This window comes from Schistocerca nitens, chromosome 5 (assembly GCF_023898315.1).
Source record: "Schistocerca nitens isolate TAMUIC-IGC-003100 chromosome 5, iqSchNite1.1, whole genome shotgun sequence".
Classification (NCBI taxonomy): Eukaryota; Metazoa; Arthropoda; class Insecta; order Orthoptera; family Acrididae; genus Schistocerca; species Schistocerca nitens.
This window is the reverse complement of record NC_064618.1, coordinates 252,977,114-252,990,421: the sequence shown is the minus strand read 5'-3', so window position 1 is coordinate 252,990,421 and position 13,308 is coordinate 252,977,114.

Genomic DNA, 13,308 nt, shown 5'->3' with positions numbered 1-13,308 from the left:
ATACGCGTTGACGTCGCTCTCCACTTTCTCACAGGGACTGAAGTTGGCGAGGGCTGGCCCTGTACCATCCTATAGACAGACGAAGTTCAATTTTCTCTGACGGATAAGGTGAACTCACAGAAGTGTCGAGTGTGTGAATCTTCACCTCCAGTCACTGTGCATGAAGTCCCTTTGTATGCTGAAAGTGTCACCGTATGGTGTGGCTTCACGGCTACGTTCATCATTAGCCCATTATTTTTTAACAGGTAGGAGCTCAAGGACCAAAGACGTACAGTGCGACTGGCCAGTACTTCGATGTACTTCGCCAAGTGCCGTTTTTCCCTCTCTTCATTTGTCAGTGGAACGGGAAAGGTATGACTAATTCTGGTACAAAGTACCCTTCGCCAAGCATTGTACGATGACTTTCAATGTAGATATAGATGTAAATGAGTGGTTTAAGGTCACAATTCGTTAATTTATGACGAATGTCTCCATCACAGATATGCAGTTTAAGTACTTTCAGACAAACAAAAGTATCTTTATCTCGAGGCGCCGCCCTCAAGACATGTACAAATGTTCAAATGTGTGTGAAATCTTATGGGACTTAACTGCGAAGGTCATCAGTCCCTAAAGACATGTACAAACAGCATTTGCGTGCACATTTATTTTTCACGACCTTACCACATTGCCGTAACTAGTTTCGACGAGCCAGTAGTTACGATCAGACTGCCAATAGATAAAAGTAGATAAGGAATCTTTATAGAAGGAGAATATATAAAAGCTGCCATCTTACTATCTAAGTTGTGATGAAACAAAGTTCAAAAACCATTTATAATGGATCAAATCAAACTTTTTTGAGTCATTCGTCTTCGTTCGTCTCACGTGCCAACCTCCTCACATCAGAGTAACGTCTTCAATTATTTGTTCAGCACATTACAATCTCTGTCTTCTCCTACTGTTTTGGCCCAATAACGTTCACTCTGGTACCGTGGATCTTGTATCCTGATGTCTTAACACATGTCCTATCATTCTGACGCTTCTTCGTGCTGCTGCATCACTCTTATTCCTTTCGTCGCTGATTCTGCCGAGACTCTTCTCATTTCTTCTTTTATAAACCTCATAATTTCCAATATCAGTGTATAACACTACGTCTCAAACTCATTCATTATCTTCTTTTCCGGTTTCCCCAAAGTTCAAGATTAAGTTTCGTACAACAGCGTGCTCCAAACGTACGTCGTCAAACTCCTTCCTCAGTTTAAACCGATACCGGGTACTAGTAAACTACTCCTAGCGAGAAGTGCCCTATTCGCATTTCATAATCTGCTTCTGGTAGCTTCCTTGTTTCGTCCGTCGTGAGCAATTTTTCGTTCAAGGTAGCGCAATCGTTTATTCGTCCACTTCGTGGTGCCCAGTTTTTACGGTAAGCTTATCGTTAATCTCATTTGAGCTACTTCTAGTTATTTACATGTGTCGTTGATCTCCCAGTCTTTGTTTCTTTTACCGTCAATCCACATTCTGTGCCCGTTAGACTGCTCTTACAATTCAGTAGGTCCTGTAATTCTACATTTCCTCTGACGATATCAATATCATCAGAGCATCCTTTCAAAAAATGGTTCAAATGGCTCTGACAAGGGAACCTCCCCATCGCACCCCCCTCAGATTTAATTACAAGTTGGCACAGTGGATAGGCCTTGAAAAACTGAACACAGATCAATCGAGAAAACAGGAAGAAGTTGTGTGGAACTATGAAAAAAATAAGCAAAATATACAAACTGAGTAGTCCATGCACAAGATACGCAGCATCAAGGACACTATAATCTGTAAAGCGCCGTGGTCCTGTGGTTAGCGTGAGCAGCTGCGAAACGAAAGGTCTTTGGTTCAAGCCTCCCTCGAGTGAAGAATTTTTTTATTTTCAGACTATTATCAAAGTTAAGGCACTCAAACATAATCAACTTCGCTCTCCAAAATTTCAGGACATATTCAGATTTGCTTGGACGCATGCAGGATTTGACAGTCTACACACGGAAAAATTTGAAAACGTTAAAAACATATGTTTTGACAGAGCACAGGGAAAACTGTGCGATTGTGAAACTGTTGCATTCATTTGTTGCAGTTCATGTGACAAACTCTTATGTTTTCATCACTTTTTTGGGAGTAATTATCACATCCACAAGAAAACCTAAATCGGCAAGGTAGAAGAATCTTTTTACCCATTCGCCAAGTGTACAAGTTAGGTGGGTCGACAACATATTCCTGTCAGGTGACGCACATGCCGTCACTAGTGTCGTGTAGAATATATCAGACGTGTTGTCCTGTGGAGGAATCTGTTGACCTATGACCTTGCGAGCAAATGTTTTCGGTTCCCATTGGAGAGGCACGTCCTTTCGTCTACTAATCGCACGGTTTTGCGGTGCGGTGGCAAAACACAGACACTAAACTTATTACAGTGAACAGAGACGTCAATGAACGAACGGACGGATCATAACTTTGCGAGAATAAAGAAAGTAAAATTTTCACTCGATGGAAGACTTGAACCAAGGACCTCTCATTCCAGAGCTGCTCACGCTAACCACGGGACCACGGCGCTCCTGAGCTCACAATATCCTTAATGTTGCTTATGTTGCACATGGACTACTCAGTTCGTATATTTTGCTTATTTTTTTCGTAGTTCCACACAACTTCTTCCTGTTTTCTCGATTGATCTGTGTCCAGTTTTTCAAGGCCTATCCACTGCGCCAACTTATAACAAAATCTGAGGGGGGTGCGATGGGGAGGTTCCCTTGTGAGCACTATGCGACTTAACTTCTGAGGTCATCAGTCGCCTAGAACTTAGAACTAATTAAACCTAACTAACCTAAGGACATCACACACATCCATGCCCGAGGCAGGATTCGAACCTGTGACCGTAGCGGTCGCTCGGTTCCAGACTGTAGCGCCTAGAACCGCACGGCCACTCCAGCCGGCGAGAATCCTTTCATTCATAAATTTTCACTCTTGAACTTTTCTTTAATTTCTGTAATTGTTTCTTCGCTGTGTTGATTGGACAGCAGCGGCTACAGATTACACATTCGTTACACGTCCTTGATAACTCGAGTGCTTCTTTCTTGACGTTTCAATTTTATTGTTGATTCTTGGTTCTTGTACATGTTGTATATTATTCGTCTTTCCCTACACCTGACGCATATTTTTCTCAGAATTCGAAAATCTTTCACCAGTTTTCATTGTCAGAAGCTCCTTCTAGGCCTTCAAATGCTACGAAAGTGTCTTGATTTGTCTTTCGTCTTGCATCCATTAAGTGCAACTTCAGGCTTGCTTCTCTGGTGCCTTTGGCTTTCCTAAAGCCAAGATCATCAACATCTAACGGATCCTTAATTTCCTTTTCCATTCTTCTTCATTCTATTCTTCCTTTTCCACCTTCTTCATACTATTCTTGTCCGCAAATTCGATGCATGAGCTGTTCATCTGAGTGTGCGATTCTTCGCGTATCTTTCTACTCGTGCTATCTTCGGAAATGTGTAAGTGATATTCTGCCAAAAGCCCAATGCTATGTCTCCAATCTTATAGATTCTATACACCAACTCGAGCAGACGTTTCATTGCCACTTGCACCTTTGATCCTAGAAATTACAAGGGAATATTATCTATACCTTCTGTCTTATCTGACACACGTCTTCCAAAACTTTTGCTTCAGTAGTGGATCCCCTTTGTCTTTTAGATCGACTCTCATTTCTACTCCTACCAGGACAGCAGTGGATCACCCGCGTAGAGGATTTCATTGTATTCATTTCACCCATCCGCTCTCTTCTTTGCGTTTAATAATCCAATTATTATTGTACTCTTAATGTCGAAGCCTTTGCTTCAGATCATTTGACCTTTCCTACATGATGAATCTGTCATTCCAATGACATTTTCGTTTTAGATTTCTTCACATTTTTCCTCTGGCTTTAGCTTCCCTGCACCTGTTATTAGTTTCCTTTCTAAACAACTCATATTGCTGTAGTTCTGTCTGTTCCTGAACGTTTTTGTTTCCTCTTCTTTTGTCGATAAATTGAAGTATTTCTCCCGTTACCCAAAGTTACTGTCATTTTTACGGGTGTTCATTCGTTTTCACGTGATTTGCATACTGTGGTATTATCATCACAGTATCTACAGCCTCTTCATCAACTTAATTTTCTCATTATGAGAGTATTGAAGGGCGATCTGTTTTAATTGTAAAAACCATTCAAAAGCCAAAATGGCACAAAATATTTTTTATTCAAGGCAACTGGCTTCAAGATGACAGCCAACTGTGGAAATCGGTTGTCTTCAATATAAAATATTTTGTGCGATCTTGGCTTTTGAATGGTTTTTACTCTTCATCAGTACTAAATTGTCATCTAAATCCATACTCCAACCAGAGCCTGCCTTATAATCCAATGTCTCACTATCGAATCTGTCTCAACATGATGTAAAGCAATGGTGTTTCCATGCCTTTTCTCAATAAAATATTTGCAAAAGGAATAAAATTATACCGATTAAGATTATTAAAATTATACAGATTGATGATGATCACTGGCTAGTTGGAACCGATTACTGAGTTGTGAAATATTTTTGTGAGTGTGTCCCAAAAAATAAAAACGCGACAACGGATCACTTAATCCCATGGATAGTATTTCTTTTTATATAGCGCCCATTTGCTTGAGACCCATGAACCACTTAATAGCAATGAGTCGGGTTGCTATCTTGTTTCTTTGAATGACATGCTGTTCTTCACTAACGAGTTCAAAATGGTTCATGTGGCTCTGAGCACTATGGGACTTAACTTCTCAGGTCATCAGTTCCCTACAACTTAGAACTACTTAAACCTAACTGACCTAAGGACATCACACACATGAATGCCCGAGGCAGGATTCGAACCTGCGACCGTAGCGGTCTCGCTGTTCCAGACTGTAGCGCCTAGAACCGCTCGGCCACTCCAGCCGGCCACTAACGAGTCTCCTGCCGTTCAATTTCTGTCCGGCTTGACTTTCATGCCGGATTTTAATGGCACTGGAATTGTGCCCTGTTATTTATAGCGATAACACGGGATAGTTCACGAAAAATACTAATTACAAAGGCCCACTAATAGAGGAAAAGTTTTCATAAGTACTGCCTTAAAGAACATTACTACACATTTCCACAACTTGGTTTAATTGTATCCCTTATGGCTTTCACTCTTATATAGGTCTATATCCCATTTGCTGGCTCTTAATTTATCGTTCACGTGTTCATTTGTTGTGTAAACCAATCTTGATTCATGAAAATAAAGAAATTCCAGAAAACCTCCAATCCCTTTGCATACTATATCTTGTGGAACATCTTACGGGTGTCGAAATTTAAACTCACTGAACGATACACAAGGGTTACTACTCACTTGTTTATAGGAAAAGTACACAATTCTGGAAAATTGACTCCTAATGCTCTGCACAATGACGTGAAACTAACATGACTTTTCACTACATGTACTTCGCAAGTACTTACATAAATAAAAAACTCGGTCTCTATGCAATATGTATCTCCCTGCACTTACCTATTCATTCTGAAAGATCCAAAGATGCTTCATGCCTGCTTAAACAGGTCTCCTTGGTGTAAATGAATAGTAGGCAGAAAATAGATTCTAGGGTACTCCCAGACTGAGGAAGTTATGGAAAAGAGGGGGGGGGGGACACTATTGGAACTTGTGAATTTTTAAATTACAAGACATGTGAGAAAATAGTAAGACAGCCGAAAAAACTGGATTCTTATTGTTTACATAGAATTAATTTTACAGTGGCCAAAATAGTATCACGGTATTTCTCAGTACGATCACTACATGAAAGCGTAAACATAAACATTCCTGAAAATGTAATCATGTGGTAATGTTATATTGGAAAGCAAATTATCCTATAAAAATCTGTATTAAGTACCTACTGGAAGTAGTTGTGAGATTAAATTTTTGAGTGATTTAGGAGTATTTCCAATTTCTCACTGACATTACACCGTACATCCATGTGAGATACCAACTGGTTACCAAGAGACTACAGTAAAATATGAACCAAATATTACAAAATTTACACTCTGCTCCTTCATTCACAGCATAACAGATCAACGAACATTTTTTTCCTTTATTAATTTCAGCCGTGGACTTGTCAGCATAAAAGGAAGATAGTTTCTGTAATTATTTCGTAACTCAAGTTTGGATATGAGTTCATTAGAAAAAGAACGAACAAATAACCTTTAAACGATCAAAGAAGGAATATATCACCGTGTAAGCAAGCAGTTGTTTTGAAGCTATTACGAGGCTGTCCCGAGTGCACGATCTTCGAGAGTTATGTTCGCGATGGCCTCGCTTGATAGTGAGTTAGCTACAGGTTATTTTTATTTTTCTACTTGGAATGTATTGTGCAAAATGCTTCATTAGCAACTAAGGGCTCTTGCAAGAAAGGAGATGCAACAGAAAGGAATAATACGTTTTAAGCGTTATCATACTCTCTTCTGTCACGTGCATCGTAAATAATAAAAGTAGATGCAGTAGGATTCACAGTTTTATAGTACAGAGATACAAAATAAACTTATTTCAAACATACGGAAGAATGTTAATCAATGTTTAATAGCCTGATAGAGACGGAGTATTTAACTCAATTGGGGAATTCTGAATGAAATTATTTTAGTCCATTAGAAAAATCTTTCCTTTCAGAATAACTAATAATACAGGTGCATTTATAAGACGATCGAAAAACCTAATTTTTAGAGCACTAAATTTTTATGGTCATTCCTCCATTCGGACTTAGAGTAGTTAGTGTCTTTCAACTGTTCTGCCGTTAAGTCGTTTGCAATGTGAGTTTGAAGGCTTATTGTGCAAATTTCTATCAAGGTGGTTCCCCTCACTCATCATGATTCCGTGATGGTTGAATACTGAACAGGTTCGTAAGAAAGAAACATCACGAGCGACGTTAGGATACACTAGTCACATGATTTTTGCCTCGTAAGTATTATTAGTTGTAATTAATGCAGTTTTACATAATGTTTTTAAAAATGGACGTTTTCTCGTTCATTTTTCCATTGCCGAATAGAGGCTCCTAGAGCATTCAAAATATGATGGAATCAACTGTACAAACTCAAATGTACTGTTGCAATCACACATAAAGACACTCACAAATGAAGCCTACTGCAGCACTTATTCACCAGAATGTTGCCAGTTGTGAGACAGCTGTGAACCATTAAACTTGTCCTTGAGTGAGTACATTGCGTATCGCAATTATTGTGTATTACCAATTCACAGATTTATTTCTTTTAATTATTTCTTGGTTACAAAAAGCCTATGGTTAGTTTAAATCGCCTTAACAACGGATGAAGTTGTTGTGGGTTGGCAGGAGAGCCAACACCGGTATGAGAGGAAGCCGAAAGGCACGCGTTTTAGCTCACGCAGGCTGGCGTGAGGTCTGGAACAGCACAAGGAAATTAGATTGGAGAAAAAACTGACGTAGCCGCTGGAATACTTAACTTTAATCCATAAATGGTGAACATCGCTCTTGAGGGTACATTATTCATAATCTCAATAGTAACTGGTAATGGCACCTTGCTAGGTCGTAGCAAATGACGTAGCTGAAGGCTATGCTAACTATCGTCTCGGCAAATGAGAGCGTATTTTGTCAGTGAACCATCGCTAGCAAAGTCGGTTGTACAACTGGGGCGAGTGCTAGGGAGTCTCTGTAGACTAGACCTGCCGTGTGGCGGCATTCGGTCTGCAATCACTGATAGTGGCGACACGCGGGTCCGACGTATACTAACGGACCGCGGCCGATTTAAAGGCTACCACCTAGCAAGTGTGGTGTCTGGCTGTGACACCACAGAAGTGACGCTCAAGTACCACAGGAGAACCCTTGCTATGTTAGTGGAAAAGTGTTATGAACTTTATTGTCAGTGTAAAGTGTAGATCCAGACAAGGGCCTGGACCCCACATATTTGTTATTTATCGTGTTCTAGGGTTCTCACTACATGAGATAATAGGGAAGCCAAAGATCGCTTCTCTGACTGTTAATTCTGTTTAGCAAGCATTAAAGGGATAACGTAAAAATCAAAACATACAGTGGTGTACATTTACTAGCAGTATGCATCGAGACCAGTTGTACTCTTGGAGGAATGGCCCATAGCAACACATGTGACATTAGTTGAAGTGCACTCAGATCCTGATGGAATATGGAAGAAAAATAAATAGATTTTTTTACGATGCAACTTTTGAACTGAGCTGGTCACCTGGACCTCATTTATTGACTCAAGAAGATCTTAACGATCTCATTAGAGATTTAAATTTATCCAAAAACCGATCTGAAGTGCTTGGTTCGCGGCTAGAAGTAAGTATTCTTCAAAGGAATGCGAAAGTATGTACTTATCGTAATCAGTCTCAGTTTAAAGAATATCTTCTGAAGGAAATGGCTTAATGTTTTGTAAAGATCACTTTTCGCTTATGGAGACATTTGGTAGCGACCATAACCAAACAAAATGACGCTTGTTAATGGATTCCTCTAATATTAGTTTGAATCAGTGCTTGTGTATAATGGGAATAAATCCCATCAGTGCCTGTGGCTCTTTCTACTAATACGAAAGAAACACTTGAAAACTTTAAATTGGATCGACAAAGCTTAAATACGCATTGTATGAATGAGAGATTTGTTGTGATGTGAAGGAAACTGCACCTTATTCCTCGTCTGCTGCTTGATTGCAAAAAATGGTTCAAATGGGTCTGAGCACTATGGGACTTAACATCTGAGGTCATCTGTCCCCTAGAACTTAGAACTACTTAAACCTAACTAACCTAAGGACATCACACACATCCATGCCCAAGGCAGGATTCGAACCTGCGACCGTAGTGGTCGCACGGTTCTAGACTGAAGAGCGTAGAACCGCTCGGCCACAACGGCCGGCTGATTGCTTAAAGTACTGTTTTTCATGCACAGGGATAGTAGGGACATAAAAAAAAAAACATTACATTAGAGAAGAATGCCCTAAACACGAATCATTCATTCCTGGACAGGATAACGTGAACCATGATGCATTGTGTAATTCTAGAAATATGTATCTATATCCATTAAGTACCACACTCGCATTAATGAAGAGTTTCATCGAAGACATGACAATACTCCCAGTCTCAGGAACTTTAAAACAGAACTTTCCTAAAATTAGTGAACGAAAGTTCAAGGAGTCCACGGATACGATCACTAATGCATGATGAAAAGTTTGAGGAACTACTGAATCCACTGGAGAAAGCAGCTTGGCAAGCATTCAAAAGAGCTATTTAGAATTTTATGAGAAATCGAAAGGCGGAATATTGTCGTGATACTGTAACGAACTTATAACATGTTATAAAAATCTGGATTGTAATATGTTCTTAAAAGTACATTTCCTCCACTCGCACCTAAACTGCGCAACATAATTAGAGAGTCGCTTCTTTGAAACCCTTAATTGTCTCCCATTGCGACGTAGAAGTTTTAAATTTGTCTCTGAGATACCTACAACTTTCCTCTGTATTGGTACAAGAGGGTGGCTCCCCACGGCGTCAGTCTTCAAACTTGAAGACATCGGAACATGCTAAAAAAAGGCCACACTTCAGAAGCTGATGTGAGATGTAAGGTGGATTAATAGTGTCACATTGGCACCATATTTTACCAAAGTTCTGCCACACGCCATCGTGAACGTATCACTCTTTGGTTAAGTCGTCTTACCCTCATTTCATCCCTTCTTTTGGCGCCTCTGCTATGGAGATCAGAACTGTGACGCCCAGCGTTGAAATCACGTGGCTTTCCTGTAGGTGATTGAGGAAGACATTTCACTCACAGCCGCTCAGAATCGATACGGACAGGCCTTAAGAGGTGGCATGAAGCGCATCAATGAAACCACCCCTTCAACCACCCTTCGAGCGTCGAAAACTACAGTTCGCTGTATGACGAGCAGCAGAGGCCTTTCTGCACATCATTCGACACTGCTGGTACCTCCTGTAAGAGTCAACAGTTCTCTAGGGACATTGTGGTGCTGCAACCTTGTCTGTGATCTGACCCCATAGGAGTGTAGTAAGACGGCAATTTTAGAACTGGTATACAGGGTGGAAGCCATTCGACGAAATTTGATTGTGACTTGAAGCAGCAAAGGGTGTTCATGTTTCTTCAGTCCTTTTGTTTAGTGTTCTCCTGTGCGTGGTGATAGGGGCTGTAACACTGGCACGTGCGTGAGTAAAACAGCAAAGGATCCCCCACCAACACACTTTCGTTGCGCTCTTTAGAAATGCACCTCTACAGAGGCTTCAACACCCACGCAGCTGAGTACTGCTCCACTGCTGCTCTACCCCCTCAGGGCAGGCAAATCCTCTGACACCTTTTATATTCCACATGCTGGTGGCCCAACCGGTGTACAGGGAGGTGTGGAGTATTGTGTCAAAGCTGGAGAATCAGTACAAATACAACTGGTCGTTCAGGATAGTTCAGTGACTACAGCCGTGGACCGTGGACCATGGACCGTGAACCAGGGACATTTCAATCCTTCTAAAGATGCGCAAGTCGATTGTTGGTGATGTGACTGTGAAGTATAACGCGAAGTTACAACCGTAGCTAAACCAAGATCAGAAGACTTCAGAGGCTGTCGGACAGGGACAACTGAGCGTGGCAAAGGGTTGTAGTAAAAAATCGTTAACAATCAGCGAAAGAAAACAGTTTCAGAGTGCCACCAGGAATCCCCCTAGCCCATCGACTCTGCGTGGGGAGCTGAAAAGAGCAGCTCCTCAAAATCCACACATTTTCCTAGTCAGTGCTAAGGAATACTTGAGGTAGTGTGAAGGGCGACGGCAGTGGACAGTGAATTACGGGATGCGAGTGATGTAGAGTTATGAATCACGATATACCCCGTGACAATCAGATGGAATGATATGGGTTTGGCGTATGCCTCAGTGATGTTTGGTTTGTGATGTTTGGTTTTGGGGGCACTCAACTGCGCGGTCATCAGCGCCCATACAAAGTCCCAATCTTTACACAGTCCAATCTACTCAATTTCACTGATGATGATGAAATGATGAAGTCAACACAAACACCCAGTACCTGGGCAGAGAAAATCCCCAACCGTGTTGGAATCGAACCCGGGACCCCGTGATCCAGAGGCAGCAACGCTAGCCACTAGACCATGAGCTGTGGACGAATGCCTCGAGAACGTGGCCTGCCGTAATGTGTAGTGCCAGCAGTGAAGTACAGAGAGGTGATGTTATAACGTGGGAGTGTTTTTGTGGTTGGAGTGTGGTCCCCTTATTATACTCAAGAAAATGCTAAATGTGAAAGAATACGAATACATTTTACAGCGTTGTGTACTACATACTGCAGAGGAACTGTTTGGATACGATGATTTTTTGCATCAGGATGACAAGGCGCCCTGCCATACAGCAGCATGTGCGAGGGATATAACATTACAGAAGGGACTGACATATTCAGAGTCCCGATATGAAACCAATGAACACACTGGAGATGAGGTAGAACGTCGACTTCGCTCCAAGCCCCAGCATTCAACTTCATTACTTTCTCTGGTTTCGGCTCTTGAGGAAGAATGGGTTGACATCTCCCCACATCCGTTCAGACACCTCACTGTAAGTGTCCTCATCAGAGTTCAAGCCCTCATAAAAAAAGCAAAGGCTGACTCAGATCATATTACCGTCCACTAATAGGTGTCCAGATGCTTTTGATCATATAGTGTATTTGGCCTCGTCGTGAAGGTCTGTATTCTTAAAAGGTTAAGTGAAGTATGTGGACTTGGTTGTATCAATCAGAACAGAGCTTGTCATCGGAGATGAAATTTCCCCACAACTCACTGAATGGAAAGGATGCTGTACAATGTCTGCTGGATACTTGCGGCCTGATTCCCATCCATTGGGTACTGTTGGCTCCCCTTCATTTTACTGAGCGAGATGGCGCAGTGGTTAGCACGCTGAGCTCGCATTCGGATGGACGACCGTTCAAACCCGCGTCCGAACGTCCTGATTTAGGTTTTCCGTGATTTCCCTAAATCGCTCCAGCCAATGCCGGGATGGTTTCTTTGAAAGGGCACGGCCTACTTCCTTCCCCGTCTTCCCTAATGCGATGAGACCGATGACCTCGCCATTTGACCTCTTCCCCCAAACAACCCAACCCATCCCCTTCCCACCCAGCGAGACCCCGTTCAGACACTATGATTCTTTGTTCCTATGGATCATTAAATCGATCCAGGCGAATGACGAGATAGTTTCTTTGTGAAATGTATTCGTATTCTTGCACATTTGGCGTTTTCTTGAGCGTAATAAAGGGACCACACCCCAACTACGACAAACACTCCGTTGTTGTAAACCACCTCTCCGTACTTCACTATTGGCACTACAAGATAGGCCCAGTTCCATTCCACATCCTTGCCCTAAGCCATCTCGCAGTTCATTTCTAACGACTGTTTCCTCGACGGTGTGTTAAACACTGTTCCTCCTCCTTCAATTTTTGCTTTTGACTACACCACACGAAGTCCGTCTACGTAGATAACGACTACACTTTGTCGGTATATCGTGGTTAATCTCCACTCTAAAGGTGCATGTACACGAGACGTATTTTATGGCGATGTGTGGCCACGATACTGTTCCTGTCAACAGCAATGCAATGTGGCTACAGCACACGGCAGTATTATAGGCTAGAATTATTGTTAATGGAGCTGGCAATTTAGGGTAGCTGCCGAGGTTTGAGTTATTGCCGCAATTGTCTGCCAAGGGCGGAGATAATTTCGTATGGTCGGGGCATATCTAAATCTGTCCTCGGTCTCTCTCCGGATTTCTTCCCGTTGTCACGCAGAGAGCGTTGGTCCGTCAAGTCATGTAATGTGAGCAGTGAAACAATATTTATTCGCTTAAGTTCGATTGTTGGCGCTCATACGCAGAGCAACTCGATTTGTTTGTTGTCTTCAGGGATGTGGAAATGGGAAAACGAAATGTTCACGAAATTTATCGATATGATATGAACATCTACGACCAGAACTATGGAACATACAAAACACTACAAAGGTACAATTACAGAGGCCACAGAAATCGCATAATGCCGACAAAAGTGTTTCGTGGTTGGGGTGTTATGTTGTCAGTACTGTTTGCGTACATTCACAACAGAGCAACACATACATTTCGTCACTCTAACAAGAGCTTCACGCCGCTTCGGTTGGATATCTGCTAAACAAGTAACGTCATAGAGTAACAATATAACTATATATTACTTTAGCTCAAAAGGACTTTGTAATTTGCTAAGATGGTACGGTATTCATTAACTATTGTTACTAATGCATTCAGACTGTGTGT